The sequence below is a fragment of the Aphelocoma coerulescens genome, chromosome 1 (genome assembly GCF_041296385.1).
Source record: "Aphelocoma coerulescens isolate FSJ_1873_10779 chromosome 1, UR_Acoe_1.0, whole genome shotgun sequence".
Taxonomy (NCBI): Eukaryota; Metazoa; Chordata; class Aves; order Passeriformes; family Corvidae; genus Aphelocoma; species Aphelocoma coerulescens.
The window spans coordinates 63874081-63899087 of NC_091013.1; the positions used below are offsets into that span (position 1 = coordinate 63874081).

Sequence of the window (25007 nt, forward strand, 5' to 3'; positions counted from 1 at the left end):
CAAATACTGAATCAGTGAGATGCTGTGCACTCCAATCCTGCCACTGTTCCCAAGGATACCACAAGAAACAAGCCCTTGCTGAACCTAGCTTAACAAAATACACATAAGTATGTGTATGTACATAGCACACACAAGTGAGGTTTTATGTCAGAACACAGAGATTTTAGACTCTTAATTTTCAAGACTTTTTACTGCTAGAATACACTTTTTTAGAAAGGGTTTGTGGGGGTTTTTGTGTTTCTTTATGAAAAATGTGAAGCTTAAAGAGCGTACTCCACTGTGCAACCATTTTCAGTGCTGGTGAACATGCAGCTCAGTGTTCTTCCTTTTTATGAACACACAAACACTTGAAGGTATTATTGTTTGGTTTTTTCCCTTCCTTGTTTTTTTTCTGTTTGTTTGTTTTAACAGAGCATCAGCCAACATGGCAAAGACTTGTTCTTCAACTGCCAAAAGCATCACTAGTATAAAAGTGATGTCAGCAGTGTTTTGTTAGTAACGCTGGCCGTCCCTCTGAAGAGGCAGAACATACACATTGCCAGGTCAAGCATTAATGGAAACTATTGTTAGTTTTCTTAGCCCGGCAGCGTGAAAGCTTGCAAGACAAAACAACATCATCAAAAAATATCTAGATTCACCTCAAACAATCTCTCCAAATCATATGAAGATCCATATGTTCAGAAACTCAAATGACTGAGAAAACAGCAAAGGTAATCACAAAAAAAGGCACCAAGCCTTGATTTATTTTGCACTCCTCCACCTCACCTTCCCCCTCACTGACTCAACTACACCTGCACTGGAACACAGTATTTCACAGAAAAAGATATGCCTGCAAGATTGTGAACTCAATGAAAAACAGGTACTTTATGCAACCTACTCTTCCAAATTTAGTATTGAATCAACTGTCATAACAGGATTTGACACAAGAGTCTGAACCTTTTGTTACCGTGCCAACCTGGAGTTTTGTCTACTACGATAGTTTCAATACAGCACGCAGACTCCACAAGTTATCTGATCAAACCCATATGTATACTTTTAATTATCAAATCGATGTTTTATTCAATTATTTCACTGAATCATCTTAGTTTTCCTCAAGTAGCCAAGTTCTTTCTACTCTCTACTTCACAAAAAAGTGAAGCGGGCAGTGAATTTTCTTCATGAGAAAAATGTCTGAAAATGGACCTTTGCCAGGATGCACAGGGAAGAATACTGATGGGCATGTATTCTTAACTGACCAACTGTCTCTTGCTATAGGTTTTACAAGTCAGAGAATTGGAAGTTTCTGCCTTCAACATATGGGAGCAAATAATAACACAGCAAGTTCAATAAAAAGAATAAAAGGAATGAAAAGAAGTAGGTAAAATATAAGACTTCAAAAGCACTTAGTTAAGTATAATACAGGTGTTACCAACCACAAAATAACAGAAAAAAATTAGACTGGAAGGGTCCTTTGGCTTCCATCTAGTCCAACCTCCTGCTTAAATAAGGTGAGCTTCAAAATTACATGAGGCTGCCTTCTGAAGCAATGGTACAAGAACAGATAGAGCCCAAAGCTCACAAGCACTACTACCCTGACAGACCACCACAAGTTAGAAGGTGCCATCCAAAAGCCTCACCTTGAGGAATGCTGAAGAGCAGCGAACAAAAATGGTGCAAACTTCATATGGACCTTGCAATTCAGACCAGCAAAAGCCACACATTTGTGATCCCCCACCCTCAACTAAAACACCACAAGTTATTTCCTGGAGCAGCAGAAAGGAAAAGAAGAGAGTATCTGAAGAACCAGCAATCAGTCCCCAAAATACTACAGCTCTAGGATATGAGAACCAGGAAAAACTGTACGGCTCATCAAAAGTACAGTTACAAAAGTTACAACAGGCAACTCGTCAGAACATACCTTATATTAAGCTATGTTTGAAGAATTACTTCAGCTATTTGGTTTCTGCACTCCTGGTTGGAGACCAAACCAGAATCTCAGCTCTCCACAAGCAGTAGCCCTTAGTATGTCATACTATCTTCTTGTGACAGGTAAAGGTAAGACCACACTAGCCTGAGAAATAAAAAGTATAGCTCTCCTCCCTCAAGGATGTTTTTAAGGAGGAAGGTCTCATGCTCTCAGACTTCTACTGGCAAGGGTAATCAAGGCAACACCTAAAGACAGCAAGAAACTAGGTACATGAAACCTTTTCATAAATGCCCAAATTACATTTGAACTAGGGCAGGAGAGGTATCAAAGAGAGAAATGACAGTGAAAACACCACCAAATACATCAGTCACACAGAAGGCAACAGGTTTTCTAGTACTGTCCCAGAAGAGACCCTGCTGCCTTCCCTTGCAAATGTAATTAGGACTAGTTTCTAGCTCTGAAGCACCCTGAAACCTCAAGAATTCAACACAGTAACTGCATCAGTAGATTGTGCTAATTAGATCCAATTACATATTTAAAAACAACGGTCACAAACAATTATGTTGTAATTAGGTATGATATCATGATCCAGGGTGCAGACAGCATTGAAAGAAGGCCATATCCAAACTGACAAGAGAGTTTAGATGCTATCTAAAAAGGACACCAAGAGACTGATCCAAAACATTCATGCCAACTAGAATTCATTTTTAAAATGCCACATCTTTAATACATATATACACACACAATATCACAAATAAACTTTAAAAGGTGTAAATTAGAATACTTTGGTCTTAAAAACACGCCTTTGAATCTGCACAAGTTTTATACGCTGTGGTTCTGTTCTGTAATACTCAAATGACACATCCACAAAGCTCATCACCTGCATAGCTTGGGACTGCTTTCTAATTTATTACTCTGAACCAGTGTTTCAGTTCAAGTGTTTAGATGAATGCTGCCTGACTTAAGCCACTATTAGCAGTTTGTTAAAGCTTAAAGATATATATTTAATTAGTAACTCAGTGGGTACAGCTCTGTACAAGTCAAAACTCAAAAGCAAAATACAGCAGAAAAGGAGAACAGAAACATTAGAGATGTAGAAATCAACACTGCCTATTACTACAAGAGGAAAAGAAAAGCAAGCATGTTACATGAAGACTGTAAGTGAACTGGAGATATATCTTAACCATCAGCCCATTTAACATTATTCTCAAAATGTTTGTGTTACATAAGTACAATATTAAGTGTCTTTGAAACCTATTAAGACCAGTTACTTTTTTTCTGCATTCACTGCCAATACTAAACACATTTTTCTATAGCTTCTAACAGTTAAAGACTGATACTTCTAATGTTCCAAAAACTTGATGGTCACAAAGTTATGATGGAAATTTTCCCTTTCTTTTCTTTTTTTTTTTTTTAAGTTGTACTCTAGACTGAGCTCTAACAGCAAGGTTAGATATGCTGGAAATGTTTGCAATACATGTTTGCTGAGGTTAAGAATAGCCCAAAGATAAGCAGTTGCCTAAACTTGGCAGTTATGAACTGGGACTCTACACAGGCACAAAACATTCTTCTGATGCTCAGACTCATTTGTTCTCAAACACTGACTGTCCTGGCTCCAAAGCCATACAAAAGTTTAATGAGGTGACAATCCCTGCTGTCACAAAGTTTTGAGAGATTCAGGTCACAGAAAAAAAAAAAAAAAAAAAAAAAAAAAAAAAAAAAAAAAAAAAAAAGAAGAAAAAAGTAACAAGCCATGGGGTAATTTGACACAACAGGAACTCACTGAAGAGAATTAGATAATAGGTACTGGGACTTGGGTTTTTCCCATCATCAAGATAAAAATCTTATTTTCTTCCCAGTACTAAATGAGAAGCTCACACTTGGTATCAGAAAATGTGTGTATATTTGATCTCTGAATCTTGGGCAGAATTTAAAGAAAACCTCTGATAAAACACATTTTTTTAAGGGGAGTCACAGTCATTTCTTTCCCAAAGCTTTCAGAAACCAGAAACATTTTAAGGTGGTCTTACCTTTATATGCATCCTTGTGAAACTAAACTTGAAGAAGTAGGCTAGTACAGAAAGGAGAGTTTTAGCAAAGTATGCTACATCATCCATGGTACTTAAGTCTGCCTTTCATCAGCAATACTGCCACATTGAATCTGCCTTCATTAACAGCATAGAATTTCCCATATTTGTCACAAATATAAATTTTGCAAATTTAGCATTATTTGATATCACATGCATTCTATACCATTTCTTCTGAAGCCACTGTCTTATATCGAAAAAATAAAGTCATAGCAGCAATAATTCCCCCAGCCAATAAAACACATCCATCTTGTCAACAGTGAAACATGTTTTTTAGTTTTGTTTGGTTTGGTTTTTTTTTACATTCCACTTTGGAAAATAAAGAATACTTAATGCCTTGTTTTATACCAGTAGAGCTCATCAGATGCATTATTTCTATTTAAAATTTGATGAAATAACATTCATAAACACCCTGAATTCAGACACTCTAACAGTAACTTAAGTAAGAGTAATTGTACCTGCCTGCTCTGCATGAATTTTATTTAACACCAATTAGCATAACATGTAAGGGTCCACTAAGTTCAAATTATTCCCTATTAGGAAGCTGCACTTAATTTTTCAGCCAATTTTAACTGAACAAAACTTTTCCCTAGAATTGGTGATCAGTTTCTGAAAGCAGATAAGGTACAATTATGGACAGATTCTTCACCTAAATTAGCCAGACATTAAAATATTTCATCATCTTTATTTTTATCATAGATTCTTACTAGGAAGTATCCAGATTTCCATCCATTTTAAAAGCAAACCAGAAACTGGTCTCTGAAAATACAAGCAGCTCCTATTTTCAGTCAAACAGTGCTGCTTCACATCAGCATGCAGGATCATTGCAATGTCATTACATTTCACAATCATTAAGAAAATGGAATTTCCAGATTAAAAAATGGCAGGCACAACAATCTGGATATCTCATCACATGTAATGAACAAAAATTAAATGATAACAATTTAGATTCAAAAGTTTACCTCAGTAACTGTTTCCCTGCCTGTGCACATTTTTCTTTAAAATAGCTTTGTCACAGAATTAGCTTTCAATGGAACGTTCCCCTACCTATTAAAGGATACTACTACTATAAATACTTACTGGAAATAAAGTGTTAAATAAATTGCAAAGACTTAATGGAAGACTCGTTTTCTTCCTCAGATTGACTCTCAAACAGACTTGCCATGATCAACAGTATAATCCTCAAATATTAGTGAATAAAAATGCTAACAGAAGCCATGAGAATTAAGAAAATAAATTACCAGTCAGAAAGGCAGAATAAATATTCAAAATACATCAAAACACAGGAAAGCATCAACACAAAATAATCAAAATTATATATACAGCTTAAAAGCATCTCAAAAGATTTTTATTCCTTTCTTACCCTAAAGGACGTGGAAAAAAGAACTTCACTCAGCTTCTCTCCCCTCCATATCATGGGAAAGAAGTTTTATGTTTTCATCCTCATAATTACAACTTTTAGCTTTTGTGAACTACAGTCACCTATTTCCAACTGAAATCAATGCATTTATTATTAACTTAAGCAAGGAGGATTTGGATTTCAAGTCATTAAGGATTTCAGAAATATAGGTTGGACAATCTGTAATTAGCATTCCTGATGATTTAAACATGGTTTGATGATTACTAAATTCATCATCCTTAAATAAACACTTCTGACTCAGCATCAGCAAAATAGAGACATTTTCATCAACTAATTTAGCCTAAGACTTTTTGGCAAACAAGAATAGGAAAGAACCAATAGCTTTGTAAGATCAGTGAAGGCAAGAATAGACATGTAACTATGTTAACAAGTAGAAGGGAAAATATCATGAAACTGAATCCAGAATCACTGCAGACATTTGTTCCCATACCCCAGTGTTTTGCATTTTAAAGTGACTAATCAGAAAGCAGACACTACATAGACAAAAAAAAAAGTCCTTATCTAAGTATTCAGGTAAGTGATCTACCCTTTTTTATTATGATTAAATACTAACGTGCATTAGAAGTCAAGCTGTATCTTGTAGAAGCTTACAGAACATAAAATGGAAAACATTTATTTCAGTACTTAGTGGTCAAAGAGGATGAAGCTAATGACTTCTGAATCAAAATTTTAATCCTATAATGGAGCCACAGTATTCAGATGCCAGAGACGAGCAGGAGACTTTCTCAGGAAGTCACCTGCTAAGGGAGCCAGCAAACGAAATAAATTAAAAGCGCCGTGCACCCATAATGGAAGAATGTACAAAGGCTGAAAGAACACGTGCCCATTATGATCCTCAGCAAACAAACAAAAAGCAAAAGGCACCACAATTATTTCATCAGTTCATTGTTGTCCAGAACACAGACCTTCCCACAGCTCTCAAAGATCTGACCCATATTCAACAGCCAGAGCCAGAACATTACAGGTCATATGAACTGCAAAATCTTGTTTCCAAGACACTGGTGTCACACAAGGCTGTCAATCTTTCTAAATCCTCACACAAGGATCTCTTCAAGGATGAATATAATCCTTTACACTAGTTTATTGATAATACACCCCCCCCCTACCCCCCCCAAAAAAAAAAAAATTAATTGCACTAGAACACAAATCATTTTGCGTATCAGGTCGTAAACTCTGTTTTGCCTACAGACTCCTTGGAAACTTGGTATGCATAACATGCTCTTTCCAAAAGATTCCTCTGCTGAAATTAATATCTGTTTGGTTTTTTTTACTTAAAGATAAGGCACTTCTAGTTTTCAAAAATTCAGTCTAAATTCTTATTTTAAGTTCAGCAGAGGACCCTTCCTTCCATCTTCAAGAGGGAGGCATTCCAACCTAGATATTTTAAATGAAATAATTCTTTCCAGAGTCAGCAACCCCCTCAGCTTTTACATATTGCATTAACTTACTCCACATTAAGATATCAAGGACCTTTAACTCTCTTTTCTACTGTGTAACATCAGTCTTCAGCCTGCGCTGCATACCAGTCCCCATACAGCACAAGCCATTCTGATTTTTCACCAGTATGTCCTTTGTATGAAGCAAACCATTCCTCATTTTTCCCCTACATCAGTTGCTTTTAAATAGATGAGACCTTAGAATGAAGACTAATGTCTAATGTGAGCTTCTTCAGAGGTCTGACCTCATTTTAAAAACAAAATAAATTAAAAGGGGGCAGGCATACCTGTACTGGGTACAAGAATATAGCTGAATATACCAGCAACCTATTTACACAGCGCCTGTGACATTTCGAAACAGCCTTGCAGCACAGCATCTGAAGCTCCACAGAGCACAACAGCATCAAGCATTTATTCACATGATTGCTTCAAGCAGCTTGTCACTTCTCCTGGTTTTCTGTATCGGGGTTGTTGGGATTTTTTTTTTTGACTGATAGCTATTTCCTCTAGCCAAACAGGTGGCTGAGAGAATTCACCAAAATACTTTTTTAAAAAACTGTCAACTTATGTAAGTTTAGACAATATTACTAAATAACAGTTTAAGTATCTAGAAGGTTTTATGAATGATGGCTTTTCTCCAGATGAAGTTTTTTACATCATTCTAGAAAAACTTATTACAGACTTAGTATGATTTACAACCTCCACTAAATCAAACTAGAGAACTATTCCAGAAACTGGAGACACTTAATTACATGCTACTTGTATGGATTTTACTTTAGGGTACACATGCATGGAAAAGGTTTCAAGGTCAAATTTAGGACCCTGAATTTGCCCAAGCTGCCTCAAAACAAAGTGCAACAGGAATAAATAAATGACAATATACTACCAAAAAAGATTTCATTACCAGTCTGAAAATGGACTTAGTAGAGGTCTAGCAGGGAAACAATTCTGTCTAACACTATATGCCCACTTAAAAGCCGTATTTTAAACCAGATTTTATCTTCTAAATTATATATATGCTCTAAATTAGTTATAAATGGTGTAAACTCAGACTTCTGACTTCCTTTAAGCCCGAGCATCTATAAGTCTTTATACTGAAATTATTTCCCATTATACAATTTCTCTTATGTGTTTCACCAGCACAGTATATTTGAAAACTGGAATCAGTATCTCCTGAAGTAAATTATCTCAGATGTTCATTTTGAGTTTTAATAAGGAGAAACTTTTCCAAGAGCCTCGGCACCTTTTCTCAGACCCACACCCCTTTAGCGTAAGTTGCCAAATCCAGCAGCCCAAGAGAGGTACCACAGCCCCAACTCCCTGTCCCAAGGTCTGGCCTAGTAGTGAGGCTGAGCACACGCTGCACACACAAAACACGTGCCCAGCGCACACACGTCTGGCAACACAGGTCATTGCAAACTCAGCACTTCAGTAAACACAGCCGGCACCAACATCCTCCTCCTGCTCCTCGCTGCCCGGGGTGAAAGTCCATTAGGAGAGAACGCACGTATGTGCACGCGCACTCACACAGAGAAGAGTACAACCGGCCCTGTAACTGGCCTTGGGCTCGCTCGCAGTTTGTCCAGCAGCTGGGATCTGCCCAGCTAGCAGCACAGGGCACACCAGCGCCTGTGGCCCCACTCCAGGTGCTGGTACTCCAGACCCCCTCACAAACACGCAGACACTCATTACAGAGCCCTCTGGGATGTGGCCTTGGACCCTCCACCCAGCAGCCGGTCCCCAGAGCCTCCTGTTACTTCGTGCACAAATACACACACTAACAGGGGTCCCAGCCAGACCCCAGTCTCTGCAGCACTTGGCCTGGACTGCCAGCTCCTCCAGCTCTCATACAGATGCACACTTTTTTCTGCACTTCAAGGCCACTTCCAAGTCTCTTCTCCTACTCCCTTCTCCTGGCTTCATTGTCTTCAGCCATCACACCCCACACACACCCCATCACCTGATCCCTCCACGTGGGCCCTTGTGACCCATGGTCAGACTCGAGCTGCTGGCACTGAGACCCCCATAGGCACACACAGTATTGAGCCCCTTACGCACTAAAACAATTAAGAGTTTAATGAGACTGCACTGATGAGAACAGGGCATGGCTTCACAAACATTCTGACCAGCCACCTGCTTACACACAACCAGCTCCCTTTGCCCCTCTATTTTACCCATGATTCATTCCCCACAAAATCACCCTGATCCCTCCTTTCCCCAGCCTTGTCCCTTCCCCAAACATCCCATTCTGAGCTGTGTACAATTCCAAAATGTTCTTACCTGCATTTACCCCTTTCCTGTCTGCAAGCTGACCTCCGTTTACTGAAGTGTCTGTCACCCAGGTCCCTGAGGGCTGATAATCTCCAGTGACAGCCCTGGCAGGAGCCAGGTCAGGGGGCTCATTTCTCTGACGAGGTTACAGAGTTTCCCCCACCCGCTGCTGTGCCTCAGGGCTTTGCTGTATGCACAGGGACAAGCCTTTTAATCACATAACCTACCACCCTTAATATTTCCAGGCTGAACATCCAAAGCCATTACAAGAGTATTTATCAAAGCCATGAAAATAACATTTCAAAGTTCAAAGCTAGTGCATTTGGAAAATCATCACATTCACCACTTGCTTTAAGTTGTGGGGGTTTAGATTAAAAAACACAGGCATATTATTTATCAGATTTACTTATTCAAGTTGTTGCTCTTAAGTGTCAGGTGCTTGCTCATGTGTAATCCTAATAAATGTTTTCCAACAGTTATCAGGACACTTAAGTAATACAAAAAGCACCACATACCTTGTTGACCATATCGTATTATATTTGCTTTATAAACACTCATGACTGTTAATGTTATTGCTAAGCAACTAGATGATCTACCATACAGTATTTGCATAGCACTGTCTGTCAGCAAATAAATGACTTTGAACTCTTTTAGTTCACAATTCACAGAATTACACACCTAACACTGAACAGGTTTTTTAAAATTTTTGATAAATTATCCAAATCACTGGATGACACCAACTCATTCACCACTAGTATTTAAGAAATTTTAACTGTAAAGAGATTAAAAAATACAGGGGGTTTGGGTTATATAGGAGGCAACCGGAAAGCTGAAGTTTAAATTAGACAGCAGCTCAGTAAGGCAGAACTAGAACTGTAGACATTATCTGGAATTCACAAAACACCATTTTAGGCTCAGGTGAAAGAACTCATCTCTCCTTACCTAGTGGTTACAGTAGCTGCAAAATGTACATGCACAGAAAAAGAGAGTTAGTCAAAAGCAAAAGAATTAATCAGAAAATGGAAGAGGAACAGACAAAGAGGAAGCAGGGGTAGGTTTTTATGTTACAAGTAAAAAGCTGTTCTCTTCCACTGCCTCCCACATATTGCCTTCTCCAGTAAGGCTGTGTTCTTCTTTACCACTACATGGGGTGATAGCTTTCAGATCCCTCTTGCTTTCCATTTCTCTGAAAAGCAGAGGTTTTATTTGAATCAAAGTCTCACTATTTCCAAACTATTTTATACCAATGACATAACTTACAATCCTGCAGAAGAGCTACTGTTACTGAATTACTTTTAATGCCCCTTTTCCCAACTCCCAATGTTAAATGGCTCACTGCCTTGTGCAAAAACATTCTACAAAAATTCATATTCTGAGGGAGCAATGAGCGTGGCCAGACAAGGTAAGGGAGGGAGCATGGCTGGGCAAGCCTACCAAGGGTGAGCAAAACAGGCTTTTGTGTGGGGAGCAAGTTTGTAAAGGCTGAACTTCAGTGAGGGACTCTGAAAATCTGACTTAATAAACAAAACACACTCTCAACACTGCAGTGACAAGCTGAAACCCTGTCTGTCACTGCTATGGAAAGGTCACACGTACAGCGAGAGTCAGCATATAATTTTAAATGCCCCATTCTTCCATGCAGAAGCATCATCTCACTTCTGTGGTGTAAGCAGCCATATACCAGCTGAACAGCAGCAGGAGGAGCTCACACATTCCCATTTGTCAGGTCAAAACAGTGGGTAATTTTAGAACTACTCCACAAGAGACACATTTAAAATAGACAGATGAATGACAGGAATTTGGAGCGGTGGGCGTGACTACAAAAATTCTGATTACCAAGTGTCTGGAACTGAATGCTCTACTAGCTAGAGAAGCATCCAAATATTAGTTAGGCAGGTTTTCTAAGCATGGAACTCCCAAAAGTCTATGGCCACCCACACAGCCATATGCTTAGGTTATACCAGACATTCCCAACAAACTGCCTTATTTTTTGGTTTGATCTTCTCCTCATCATTATTGATTTCCCACCTGTACTATTACTGGGGAAGCTGTGGCATCATTGTTTGCAGCCTAAAGCTCAACACGGATGTAGGCAAAAAAAACCTCACACAAGAGGATAAGACAACAGATTTAAGCTACTTTTGCAAAAACATTGACCTCTTAGCATAGTTGGGGAAGGTTCTAGGACAGAGAATCTCTTTTCTATAGTAAACATCAGAGAGGAAGTTTCAGTTTACTTGCAAAGTCAACATTACAACAGCTGGGGCAGAGGGAGGAAGAAGTGGCAAGAACAATGTCCTACCCACCAAGTGGAAGTGGGTTGCCAAAACGGAAGAATATTGCTACCCTTTTAAGAAGTAAAAAAACTTCCAGGACAATGGTCTTAAAATTTTGGCTAACAGCATGAATCAGAAGGAGTAAGGCTGAAGAGAAAGGAGAACTCCCTACCTTCTCCAGCCTTAATGTCTACTTAACACGCACTGCATTAGTAAAAACACATTCCAAGCAGAATAACAGCTTCCTCAGGTTAAATAGTTTTATAAAACAATACATATGTAGTGTTTATATAATGGCATTACCTGGCATCATACAGGTATAAAGTCTCTGTGGATAATGGACTATACATCAACTCCATTTCCAGGTTAAAATGTAAGGTATTCTAGAGACTACATCTTTGAATTTTTCCAGGGAGAGACAGAAGGAAGTGATACAAGACAGACAGAAGCTTTGAAGTACATTATATATGCTTACTCAGATTAACAGTCATGGGTTTTTAAAGCCTATCATAAACCTACATTATATTTCAGTATAACAATAAAAGAGAATGAAAACAAAGCTCCCACCATCAGTGTCAATGGAGAACTACTCACATACTGATAGACTAGGATAATTTTAGAATTTGAATGTGATAGTGTCAAATTTGTACCAGTTTAATGCCATTACCAAAATAACAAGTTGGACCAAAATTAATGCCAAGTTCTGACACATCCACTGTATGCCAGAACTTGGACATCACCGTGATAATATAAAGTAATAAAAGAGGCCTTTCAAGAAGTTATCTTTAGATACATGTAGTAGTTACACATGGCCTAAAATCCTCAGAGGAAAATATTAGTGAAAAAAGAGAATGGTACCAATTTCTGTGATGATGATGATCAGAGAAACACAAATTTTAAAATCCTCAAACTGTTGAGATTTCAGCACTCAGATTACAGAGGAAATTACTGACATCACCACCAAGAGTCTGTTAAATCAACATAATTTTAATTACTCTTTGTGCAGACTCCCATGTAAAATCATGAGTGTGGTACTTGGTTCAAAGTATACGTATGATGGAAGAAAACAAAGTCTTCATGGCTCAAAGACTATATCCTATACTTTCAATCCTACTTCAAAAGGCAGTCAACAAGACAGTAGTAGATTTCTTCAGTAAATTGTGATTCCTTTGTTCTAACAACTAACCTGTTAAGAACTGTCAGTCATCTACATAACATCAAAATAAGTTTTAGCAAAAGGACTGGTCAAAACCAGGAACTCCAGCCTCAGATGTGCGTTATCACAATTCAAAAGTTACAACCAAGCTGTGTAACATTGTCACGTATCTGTATAAGCAGAAATCATTTATTTCTGCATGTGAAGCATCATCTGCAAGCAATAAACTTCGCTATCTTATTCTGGCATCCAGAAACATGACTAATGGCCTTTCACACAAAAGATACGCAGCTGGAGAGGGTGCCAAGATAAACCTGGAGTACTTGTGTTTACTGTACCAAATCTTACACAATTGTTAAGAGTTCCCAGGAACTCTTAGCTTCTCCTGAAGTCTGCATCTTCCTTCCCCCTACACATGCCCCAACTACAACATGTATTCTAACATGCTGTAACAAATCGGTTTAGTATAATCCAAAACTTGTTAATATGCCCCAGGTCTCCAGGTGAGATGTTAGAACAGACCCAATTAATAGCACTAGCAGGACTGCTCAACAGGGGAAAAGCACTGCCCTATGCACTGTCATCCTTCCAAGCAACAGCAGTGCTAATTAAGCACATGTTTAGAGTCAGAAGGTACCCCATAAACTGCAAGACATACAACAGGCAGCTATGTCAACCAGAAATACTAGCATGTCCTTCAAGGGTACATCAACTTACAACAGCATAAATCAAAACAAAGATTCCTAAGAGGTTAAGATACCACAAGTTGGTAACAGTGTTAGATAGTACCTGTCTGTCCATAAGCACCACAACATCTCCATGAAAATCAGTAGCCACCTCTCAAGAAAGCTGCCCTGCAGTAACAGGTCCTCTGTTAAAGCCATACAGAATTCCTATGTCTTCTCCACAGAGCACTCAATGATCCTCGTGGGTCACTTTCGACTTGGAATATTCTACAATTCTATGAAATTAGGAGCGGTATTGATGAATCCTCTTGAATTCTTAGATGAATGTAGGATCTTTTTATGAAAAATCTTTTTACAGATGGCCTCAGGACTAAAAAGCACCTTCTCAAAACAGAAATCTTCAGTCCGTGCTCTTCAGCATTTGAATCTATTTCTAAAGCATAAGGATTTAAAATTTTTCCCTCCAGTGGGACCTTGGGTCTTAATCTTATACACCATTATGGTTGTAACTGAGAAATACTCAAAGTCCACCACATCTTAAGTTTAGAAAGCATGGAAAGATTAGGTTATAGGTCATGTTATTTCAGTACCATCTAGAGGATGGGATTCCCACCCTCCACAAGCCCTAGCCCACTTTATTTCAAGTTTCACTGGACTAGCACTCAGGTACTAAGCCATAGGAATGGCAAAGCTACCTCTTGCTAAGTAAGTCTAGCATTGTCTTATAAAACAGGAAAATCCCTTCTAAAAACCACATTTACAGATACTTGTTCTGAACGAGGCTTACACATTCAGACTCATTTAAAACCTTCATCTTTAAACAAGCTAGTAACATACTTGTTCATTACTGCCACAGCTACCATGAGCAAGTAGATTTAGCAACCTAATTTCTGTAAACTCCACAGTTTAAGACTGAGGACTAAACCCACCAAAAATTGCAAATGGTTTAGAAATCCACACTGCTTACATAAGCTGTCTCTTTAACTTACAGCGCACATCAGTGACCACCAAAACCACGTTAATACTTTATTTAAAAATGAAAGAATTAACTGACTTAATGCCTCGCTAATCAGCCTGTGCTCAGCATTTAAACCTCACCACCCTTACAGGGCAAGAGCAATCAGGTCAAGTCAAAAAAGCAGCACACGGGAGTAACAGATGGCAAAAAAAGCATTGAAAGCCCTATCTAGTGACAGAGGGACACCACTGCTGAAGAGGCTGATCACTGCTCCTTGTGGGGACAAACATCTTCGATTACACATTAGTGCAGAATCATCAAAACCCAGATAATTGTAGTAAAATAACACTGCATTGAAAAGCTGGGGAAAGTTAAAGCCCTTTACTACTTAATTATTAGAGGATGGTTTTGATAGTCTTGAAAGTCAAATAGAAGAAATACAAGTTCTGAATTCCCAAAGCTGTGTACAAAAATTATATTCCACACCAACTTGCTCTATCTAGCTGCAGAAATATATAGACATAGCTATGTATCTGCTTATATATAGACATATAATCCCATTTCCAAAGACAAAATAGATCCAACACTCCAGCTTACTCTTACGGGCTGTAGGAGCTTGGAGTTGACACAAATTCATTTTTTTAAACTTACTAAGCACTTAAAAAGATAACAAAAGTAATAGGTTTGAAGCTGAAGAAAACAGTATCCTCTCTCACTAAATGACCTCACTTTAAAAGTACTCATCTGCATCCTTAACCCAACCTCCTTATGACCATTGGAATTGCTTCTCCCAGAATCCTCACAGAACTCATTACCTTAGTCTGTTTTTTTTGCAGGCAATCACGTTAGTTGCTTTAGTTTGAGCTTATTTGGCGTTTAGCTTTCATTTTAAAGGTCAGTATGAGTGTCTAGTGCCATGAAGCAGTTCTTTAATAAGATATCAGTATTTAATTTACCACTTCTATATACAAGAGCACAATGTTTATACAAAACACTAAAAATATATGCCTATTATTCCCATACCTGAAAGAATGGTTTCATTTAGCAAAAAGCTAACAAACTCACAGTTGAAGCTGTCATTAACAGCACAGTAAAAAACACCATATAAACATTTAAATATTTAACAAAAAAAAATATCTCTCTTTAGATGAACAAGAAACTGCTACAAACAGTCAAAAAAAATAAGGTCAGTGCGCTAAGACAGCAACTACGCAACAAGGGCAGAGAGCTTATTAAAAACTGTTGGTCTTCACTAACAAAGCTTCACATCATTCACAGGTACAAATTACTTCTTTCTAAAACACCTCAATCTGTGAGGGGAAAAAAACCCCAAAAGGGTACAATCCCCACTCTCTGAAGGTAATGATTTTTGTGTCACGTTATAAAGAAATGCTGTATCACATATTACACCATACTTCATACTCCAGGTCCCAAAACTCTACCTTAGGGGGGATTTCTACCATAGCAAAATCCTTGTATGACAGACTGTGCTTAAGTCAGAATTGCAAGGGAACAATCTTCAACTTTAGGTGCAAATGAGGAATTTACATTCATTTGGGATGTAGATAAAAACCCTTGCCTTATAAAACAAATTAGTTATGTTTGTTCTGAAACACCATCCAATGGTCTCATTTAATAAGCAAAAGTCTCCTTCTTGGCATAGAGAGAAAAAGAAGAAAATAATTACATCCTGAATTTTATACATACTAAGCTGAAGTTCAGATTTGAGGGGGTAGGTGGAAACAGCATTTATAGCACATTACACTCACTGTAGTTTTAGGCTGAAAGGTAAATTCCTGTATTTTGATACAGGGTGAGGTTTTATTGGTATTAGTGTACTTTGTAAATTAAGCTATGGATCATATTGAAAGCAATGAATTTTCCAGGCTTAGCTAACCTGCAGGGATTGTCCAAATGGTAGGTGGAGTTCACCAAGTAAATAAAACCTCTTAATTGTATCAGAAATTAATGAGCAAACACAGGAGTGAAGAAGGGGGGAACAAATACAGGGCTTTAGCAGTTTCACTGCATTTTCTTTTAGGTAGTGCAGAAAAAAATTCCTTCAGGCAACAATAACACCTGCCTCACAGAAAGCCAGTCACTACATCATTTATTCCAGTGAAGTCCACATAAAAACAAAGTTCCAAAAAGTAGTGACCTGACAACAAATGAATAACACATGCCAATCAAACTGATGAGACTATTCACTATACCAAAGGGTTACACAATGTGGTTCTCAAATGTCTCCAACCTCATTCTGCATTCTGTGCAAAGAACTGAATAGGAACAGCTACTCAAGCCACAACATCTTGTATATACTTCGGTATTTACAGAAAGGCAGAAAGGAGAATGTCTTTAGAAAGTACACCAGCACAAAGCAAGCCAGATTTTGAAACAGCAGGCACTTAAAGAGGGACACAAAACAGATGGCAGTTCAGGGTGACAATATGTGGCAATACAAACCATTCACTGCTTAAGTGCAATGGCAAGTGAAGAGCCGAGATTTATCTCATCCATTCATACATGGTGCTAAAGCCTGTAGAAAAATGTTGAACTGGCAAATCTGTAAAGTATGGGCAAGGAGCACAGACTGCCTTTTGTATCATTATTACACTGCCATCTGTTTTTAGTAAGTCTTTGAAGGAAGCAGAAAGTTAATCTGAAACAGTAACTTGAGTTCAACTACAAGCAGGAATTTGGGTGTTAATGTTGCCTGGAGAGAGAAGTAAAATGCCCTGTAGCTTCAGTACTGCCACACTGGAAGCACTGGTTTGACTGCTAGCAGTGGAGATACAGCCAGGTCTTCCAAGTAGCACGTATTTTTGAAGAACGATGTAAGGACTGACACGGGAACAAAAGTTTTTATTCTCTGAACAAATGTAGCATTACTATTCATTGTTCCCATTTGCAAAGTTGCTTTATTAAAAAACCCAACAGTACTGAGCTAGTTAAAAAGAAGTAACAGAGACCTGACTAGTGTACTCATTTAGAAGGGCTAGATGGGAAAAGTCTCCAGAGCAGATGCAAGTATAGGGAAAAATAGCTAAAAATTTTTGATGAAATTTAGTACTAATACAAGGGAACAGATACTTACAAGATACCACCTGTACAAGTATAAAGAGAAAAAAATACCAATACAAAAATCACTTCTTGGAACATCCTCAGTATAATACATGACAAAAGAAAGCACTATGTTCCCGTAACTCTAAGAAATTACTTTGTGTGCTTAGTAAATACTGCTTTACAAAGTTCACAAATCAATTAAGCAATTTATGAAAAATATTAGTTGTATTCTAGGATACTATAAAGGTAAAACTGAACAGAGATTAACACATGAAAAGCTAAAAAGTTTGATGAGAATCTGCTACAACAAATGTTTTAGCTTTTGACATGTAGCATATTCTCTCTTTTACCACTAATTTAATTTCTTTCTTTGAATATCCTTACTCCTATCTTCTTATCAATTTTTTAACCTGTTTCCAATTTCAAGCAGCTGCAAGGGTGTTGCAGCTGCCAAAGATACACGAGGTCATAAAAACTTACGTAAGAATAAATGGACAAGTCCAGAAGCCCTTCTAACTTGTCCCTACTTTCTTCCCCTTAAAAAAAGCTGCAGCATTAACTCAGGTTTTAGACACCATTAGGTGATAAACACAGCTAGTACCCAAGGCATAATAAAGCTTCGAATCAGCACTTATACTTTATTATACACTAGAGAACCTAACCACACAAGCTATAAGAGTCCAGACTTTTCTACTATCATTGCTTATAGGGGGGAAAAAGGCTTAGCTGCTTCAAGTGATTTTCTGTCAAGTCTACTGCCTGTTACGGGAGAGTTCCTACATTAGCTGGCTGCTTGTTAGTCCAGTTCCTGTGCTGTTCCAGTATCCAACTAAGCTTCAATTTCACTGTAATCCTGAAGTCACCCAGGAACATTCCATCTGTACACAGCAGATGTGCTGATGTAAGCTGTTCTTCATTTACTGTTACATACTTCAGTCTGATTTCATCTCTCCATTGTTTATATACACACACAAAGATTTTGAAAATCAATTTTTCATGCTTTCTTACCTACATACAAAGTACTACCAGAGACAAGGAAACCATTTTAAAAAATATTTCAGATCTTACTCTTCTGAAAAGTTCTAAACACGTGTGGAAATTCCTCTGAAACACTTAAATGGATAAGGATACTTTAAGGTGAGTTCTAAAGTAATTACGTCCCACGAAGAAACCTCAGTTTAAGATGGGACAAAGTTCTCATTTGAGAAAATCTACATAAATGACATTTCTATCTTCAAAGGTCAATTATGATCTCATTAAATCCATTTATAACCATACAAGTTATTGTTTATTCAAAAGCTACTTTCTTTAGAATTACAGGTGATATCTTAACCTGAATCTGGCAAGAGGAAGTTAGATACTGGTACGGTTAAAACTGTTGAAAGTAGTTAGCCAGAAGAAAACTACCCCAAGCCATATGCCCCTTTAACTGTGCAACCTCCTACAACCCTCCCTCAAGATAAAAAACCATATTATTTTGCCCCCATGAAAGTGACACCTATTTGTATGAGGTACAATTTCTTCACTTACTGTTCTCTAACACCAGGCTAAAACCCACACATTTTCCTGACTTCCACTTCTTTGGTACACAGAAAAAACAAGAAACATCGGTTTCTACCAGGGAGAAAGCAAAGGAAAGCCACTCATATAAGAGCAATCAAGGAAACAAAACAATACAAAATACAGAACAGTTCATAAGAACAGTAAATTTATATTCTTTAAAAAATTAGCAAGTGATCAGGGAAGTGTCACTGTCATCAGCAAAAGAATCACAAACTTAATATGGTCTTTAAACTGGCAATCCAACTTAAGCAGCAAAATACAGCAATTCCTGCAACATCCCAACTCACCTCATGTGGCTGACATCAACTTACGGACCTGTCCTAGGAGTCGTACAGCCGCCAATTCTTCGCAAAGTCCATGCAACAAACAAAACTGGAATGGTTCAACCATTTGTCACCACTGCTTCCAGAAACTTACTTTCTCCAGCTTTCAGTTAAAACCACTTTTTCTAAACTTACCCCTAAATCACATTCATTCCTTCAAGACTCAGGGATTCTTTTATGTCTGATAAACCAAGGTATGAACCTACTTTCCTCAATTAAAAAAAATCTGAAAAAATATTTTTGACACTGTTACCTGCTCAAATCCCCACGTCCTGCAAACAGGACTGAAAGAATGAAATCCAACTTAGAGCACACCACTGCTGATGGAAACAGTCTGGCTTTCAGAAAATCACAGAAAATTGTTCATGTTTTGTTACCCACCTCCTCATTGTAAAGCAAGGGGATACAAACACCCCAGAACCTGTGCTCTTTAGTCTCACTTTCCTGTTTATAAAATCAAAATTATTTTCTGATTTACAAAAATAACACTTTTTGATACATCTCCCTTCCTGAAACAAACTGACAAAGCATCTCTCACACAAATGACAAGTTTAGCTCTGGCTGAAGTAGCAACATCAACAAGATTTTCCCCCAGATTTCCCAATCCTTACAGAGTATTTCCTCAAAGCATCTTATAATAGAGAAAGAGCTATGTGGCAGCATAAGCCACAGAGGGTGGACAGAAGGTGAAAAGAAGCAAGCAAAACTTTCAGGCTAAACAAGGTAGTTCTTCTGGGACAGGAAAAACAGTGTCAAAAGCCAGGATTTTACTGACTGGCTATGAAACAATTAGGAGGAGCTGGTATCTGGTCAAGAAGACATTAAAGATTATGTGAAATGAGTCAGGTAGCTCAAATGCTCAAGGAAATCTTTAAAAGAATAGAAAGAGAAAAAATAGGAACACATTATATGCCTGTTTTTTGAAATTCTGTTAGTACCAGGCATTAAAAACCTCTGAAATCATGCAGTGTTTTTCCACATTTCCTGGCATTCTGGAGTTTGTCAGAAGAGTCACTCTATACTCATACACTTATGGCAAGTACAATATAAACAAGAAGAAAATTGTTTCAGATATCTTTATTATTTAATAACACAAAGGCAGGAGTTATTGTTCTAATGAGGTATCGAGAACCCAGGAGTCCAGCTGTAAAACTCAGAGCATGACAGAAACATGCTAACAGTGATAGACAAGAAGTATCAAAATACTGACTGCAGAATTGCAACAGGCTTTTTTGTTTGGTTTTTGCTTTTGTTTTGGTGGTTTTGTTTCCTAATTGTGATGGGGAGGCGTAAACCCATTTTAGGAACCGAGACAGTAACATAAATAGCTCTCAGTGCCTGTTTTGTAAGTATTTGACAGTCCTAAATTTACCTACTACAGAACAAAATGACCAAAAAACTGTGGCTGAGGCAAGTGTAAGTATACCTATTAAGGCACAAAGGGTATCAGACCTTAAATGGACTAGAAGTTAAACAAATAGGTATTTTCAACTAAAAGCACTGCTGGCACAAAACTCTAGTCACAGATATTATAATTCATTTCTGAGACCCACAGATCTCCAGCTCTTAACTTCTAAATTACTTCTGTTCAGTATACAATTCATGTCTATACCTGTAACAACTACTCAATTTTAAGTTCACCACATACGTATTTCCCCATATAGGATTGGATTTGATACATTAAACTGATTTCTTTTTAAACTTCCAAGTTCACAAGTGTTACTGTGGTTGCATAGTTTAACACACATCTGACTATCAGTTCTCTAAATGTATCAGGTTATAAATTCATCACTTTATTCAATAACCACAGAAGCAGCAAGACAAAAAAGTTTGATACTCACAGCAAAATAAGATATTAAAAAGCCATCCAACAGAAAGCCAATTTCTCAGAAAGTCCAGTGAAAATGGCTCACTACATAAGTATGTACTTAAACAGCACCATCTGAGCAATTATTTTTAGATGTACTAGGACTGCAATGCATTCCAGCATAGTAAGAAGTCACAACTGCCATGAAGCAGTAGCCTCAGGGTTAGGTTAAGACTATTGAATAATTTAAATAAGCTGGTGAATTTAACAAAAGATCTAGGCATTAGTTAAAAAACAATGTTTTGTGGTAACTGATTTAAGAAATTAATTGGATTCAAGTACAAGCATCTGGCTAGTTTACTTCAACTGCCAGAAGCAGAAAACAAAAAAACAAAAGTGTTCTTCACCTAGTGCCAGAGGGTCTGGTACACCCTTCTGCCCCCTATTCACACACTTAGCTTCAGAACAAAACTTTCCCCTTTCCTAATCTGAACATTAGAAGTAAGTCCCATTCTTCCAAACGAATCTCCTATAGTGAGAACAACACAAGTACACAAGTATGTGTGTGCTGCTCACTACTGTCAAACATAAGGTTTTTATTTGAGATCTTGCAAGACATTTAATTAAGTTTAACTACAGAAACCCTTGGGGGGAAAACAATTAAAAGCTTTCTGCTTTCTAACGAACAACTTCTCACTCAAAAAAAAAAAAAAATCTAAGATTTCCACTTTTATAGCTCTCACCAGTTCCAACATACTTTTTTGTGACACAAAGCCACAGGAAACCTCAAAAGATGCAGTACTTCCCATATTGCCCACTGTGACATTTTGGCTCAGATTTATTTTTAAGTAAACCTGGAAAGGTAGAAGTCTAAATACCATTTTCATAAGAACCTTTATTAATATTCTTTCTAATCATTTTAATATAAGTAGAAAAGGCTTTACAAATAGAACAGTCTGAACCACAGCAGAACCCTGTTTCACAGATTCACGTGGCATCTCCTATGCAGGGGGACAGCAACATACGACCACGTTATTAGACCTGTAAACTCTTAATCTTGGATTTATTGACTTGATCTTCAGATAGGAAGATGCCAGGTTTAGATTTTATAAAAGACATCTATACGACATTGTAACAAAAGACCGTGGGAGGCCAAACATTTCCTAAAGAACGATGCATTAGAAGTAATTTTCTGCCTAGGCCTCCATTTCTAGGGTGGTTCTGTGTGATGGAAAGAGGAGTCATTCCTTTCCCAATCCCATTTTTTGTCAGGAGATCCTGCTTAGAGAAGGCCAAGATCCAAACCCAGTCATCTTCCAGCACCATAAGATCTTCTGCTGAAGGCTTGTGATGCAGTATAAAGGTTAGAAGGTGTCCTGAAGCAATTCGGAGGGAATGAAGAGGGAGAGAAGAGTCACAAGATGCACCAAAGCAATAATGCATGTAACATAGTTCCAAATGACTTCAACTCAGCATGAAAGAGGAACTGGTAAAATCTCCTTAGAATTTCATTGCCAGCTTTCAAGTGATTCTTTTGCTAAAAATCAAAAAGGAATTTAGAATAAACTTCCCGTGCCGGCAATGACATAGCTGGAAAAAGAAAGGTCTGACTGTGGGCTACCGATGTTTACAAGGAAGAGGCTGTTGCTCTGCACAGCATGAAGCGAGAAAGGCAGAATTTACCTGAGCTGATTCCCTTTCTCTGGGCCCGAGGGATTGCTGATTGTGTGGATTAGCAGCACATCCCCTTAATCAGAGTATTCCAGTCTATTTCCTTCACATGGACAAAGGAACAGGATTTTACAAACCCAGCAGCCACAAGCTCCTCTAAGGGAAGAAATGTATTTACATGTTTAGAACTGGGGAACGTTTTCAGTGCTGGGAATCAAGTCAGATTTCAAACTCATTCGATGATCTCCACCACTTTACTGCACATTCAAACCTAGCACTAGTGTAAAGAGACAGGGAGGAGATGAAAACTGTGTGGCTATGGACAATCACTGGCCTTATCTTGGCTCCAGCCACCAGTTTCTGCTCTTGACTCAGTTTCCTGTCTAGAGAAGGGTCACACCAAGAATGTCATTAGTGCTTCACAGAACTGAAGTACAAATATGACCCACGGACAGGAAGCTTACACAGAGGGATTCTTTCCAAGTGCCTGAACAATTTTCTCCTCTCTCTCTCCCCAACACTTTTTCTTTACAATGTTCACACTCTTTCCCTCTCTCAGCCTAGAGAAGTAGAAGACAACATCAACAAAAAAAATGCATAGAGAAACAGCATAAAGTCCATCCTTCACACCTGAGCGGATGGCAGTTCAAAGGGGCCCTACCTACCTGCAACCCTGTTGTTTGCTTCAAGAACTGTTTGCCCAAGGAAAAAGAGACGAGCAAATCCTGGAAGCAGATCCTTCCCCAAAGGAAGTTTCTTTCTGAGTCTGCAACCTGGAGCTTTTGCTTGAGACTCAGTCCTCTGAGCGGATTCTTTCTTCAAACTCTCACACTGGGTCCTTACTTTTGTGGGCAGCTGGAAAAAGAATGAAGCCGTAGGCTGAGGCAGGGACTCCATACTTCCAGGATAGGGAGGCAGAAAGACTGGAGGGGAAGGAAAAGTGCTAGTTGGTAACTTCTTGAGTAATGATCTGTATTCCCTCATTTTCTGCCACACAGAGACATACACATAGTCACTGCAATAGGGGAGGATGACAAGAGATGAGTACTAGACATGCAGTTTTTTCATGCTCTGATGCCAAAAAAAAAAACCCCAGAGTGCTGAACTGTGAACTTTCAAGACTATTAAGACATCTACCAATAGATGAGATCAATCATAAGATGTTTTGTCCAGAAAGTTCGCTCAGTTTGTTTACAAGTAGATGTAGGTGGGGGGGGGGGGGGGGAGGGGGAATTTAAGTGCTCATTTCTTGGAAAAATAAGCCAAATCTCTCCTCTGTTCACTTTTTCTCAAGTGAATTAAAAATGGCATCTATTGCAATGCAGTGAACGTCTCCCCATAATCTCTTTCAAGAAGAAATGGTCTTACTTACCTGAATGTTTCCCTCACCAATGACTTCCTAACACGACTCCCAACTCCTCTGTAAAGGTCTTAGTCCAATCTCAAATCTTCTACTTTATTTGCCAAAATCAGATGGATTGAACACTAACAGCAGTTTAATACTGTTGCGACAACCTTTGATTTAGGCAGATTGTGATTGCTGTGGAAACTAACAACCTACTAAAATTCCTGCACCATGTTTCTGGATCTCTAAAATATTCCTCTTTTTATTCCTGAAAACCCAAATGCCCTAGGAGTTAATTGTCATTACATGAACAATAAACAAATAATCCATAAGAGAGCTGAAACTTTCTTCTTCACAAATCCTGAAAGCTGGTTAAGACTCCTGTGAAATTTTATCAGTAGCATGGAGCCCACACACAACAAGACAGAACCAGAAGTCACTGGACTTCGAACAGCTACAGGGATAGCTGCTCACATATGCATTTGGCTGGTTATTATCCACTGCAGTACCTTCTGCACAGCAGCAGTGTCTGGCATTTGCATGTGGGGCAGTCACTGAGCTGAGGCACCATCATTTTACCTGCAGGGCTCTTCTTTGCTCTTAAGACATCAGGTAGAGCATGATCCAACAGTTAACCAAGAAGGTACATTACTTATCATGTTTATCAATTTCACTTAATTCATTTTGGGTCAATTGGTGGTGTTTCTTCATCCTCTCCTCTAGAGCACACACCTAAACAAAATAGCTTCATATGGTTAGATACCTCACATGTTCTTCAATTACAAGCTTTCCCCTGCTCAGTAAAAGCTTGCTTGCTTTCTTTCATTGTACTCAAAATTATACAAGAAAATGGCGGGGGTGGGGACAGGGAGGGGAGGGGGGGAAGGGGAGAAGGTTTTGTCATTAAAACCACAGCAATTTTGCAGTTAGAGTAGCATACAGGAAACATTTTTGGTTTTTAAACAAGTGACAGATAAAGGCATCAAGGACAAACCCTGATACCCTAAAGTAATTAATACAGAAAATCAGCAAGTTCCTT

At 38.3% G+C, this 25007-nt stretch overlaps 1 protein-coding gene across 6 annotated transcripts in view; it reads right to left on the reverse strand.

Moving 5' to 3' along the window:
* Window positions 1-25007, reverse strand: part of TSC22D1 (TSC22 domain family member 1) — a 93650-nt gene that overhangs the window by 30558 nt on the left and 38085 nt on the right. For 2 of the 6 annotated variants that reach the window (XR_011149861.1, XR_011149856.1), the window contains 2 exons: window positions 23289-23478; window positions 20208-22328 (listed from right to left, as the gene is read on the reverse strand). The exons of 2 other annotated variants lie outside the window; for them this stretch is intronic. The gene's annotated coding sequence lies outside the window, so the exon portion shown is untranslated. Of the gene's footprint in view, window positions 1-20207; window positions 22780-23288; window positions 23479-23523; window positions 23547-25007 lie in introns of those variants that run through there. 2 more of the 6 variants (XR_011149858.1, XR_011149860.1) reach the window with 2 other exon arrangements.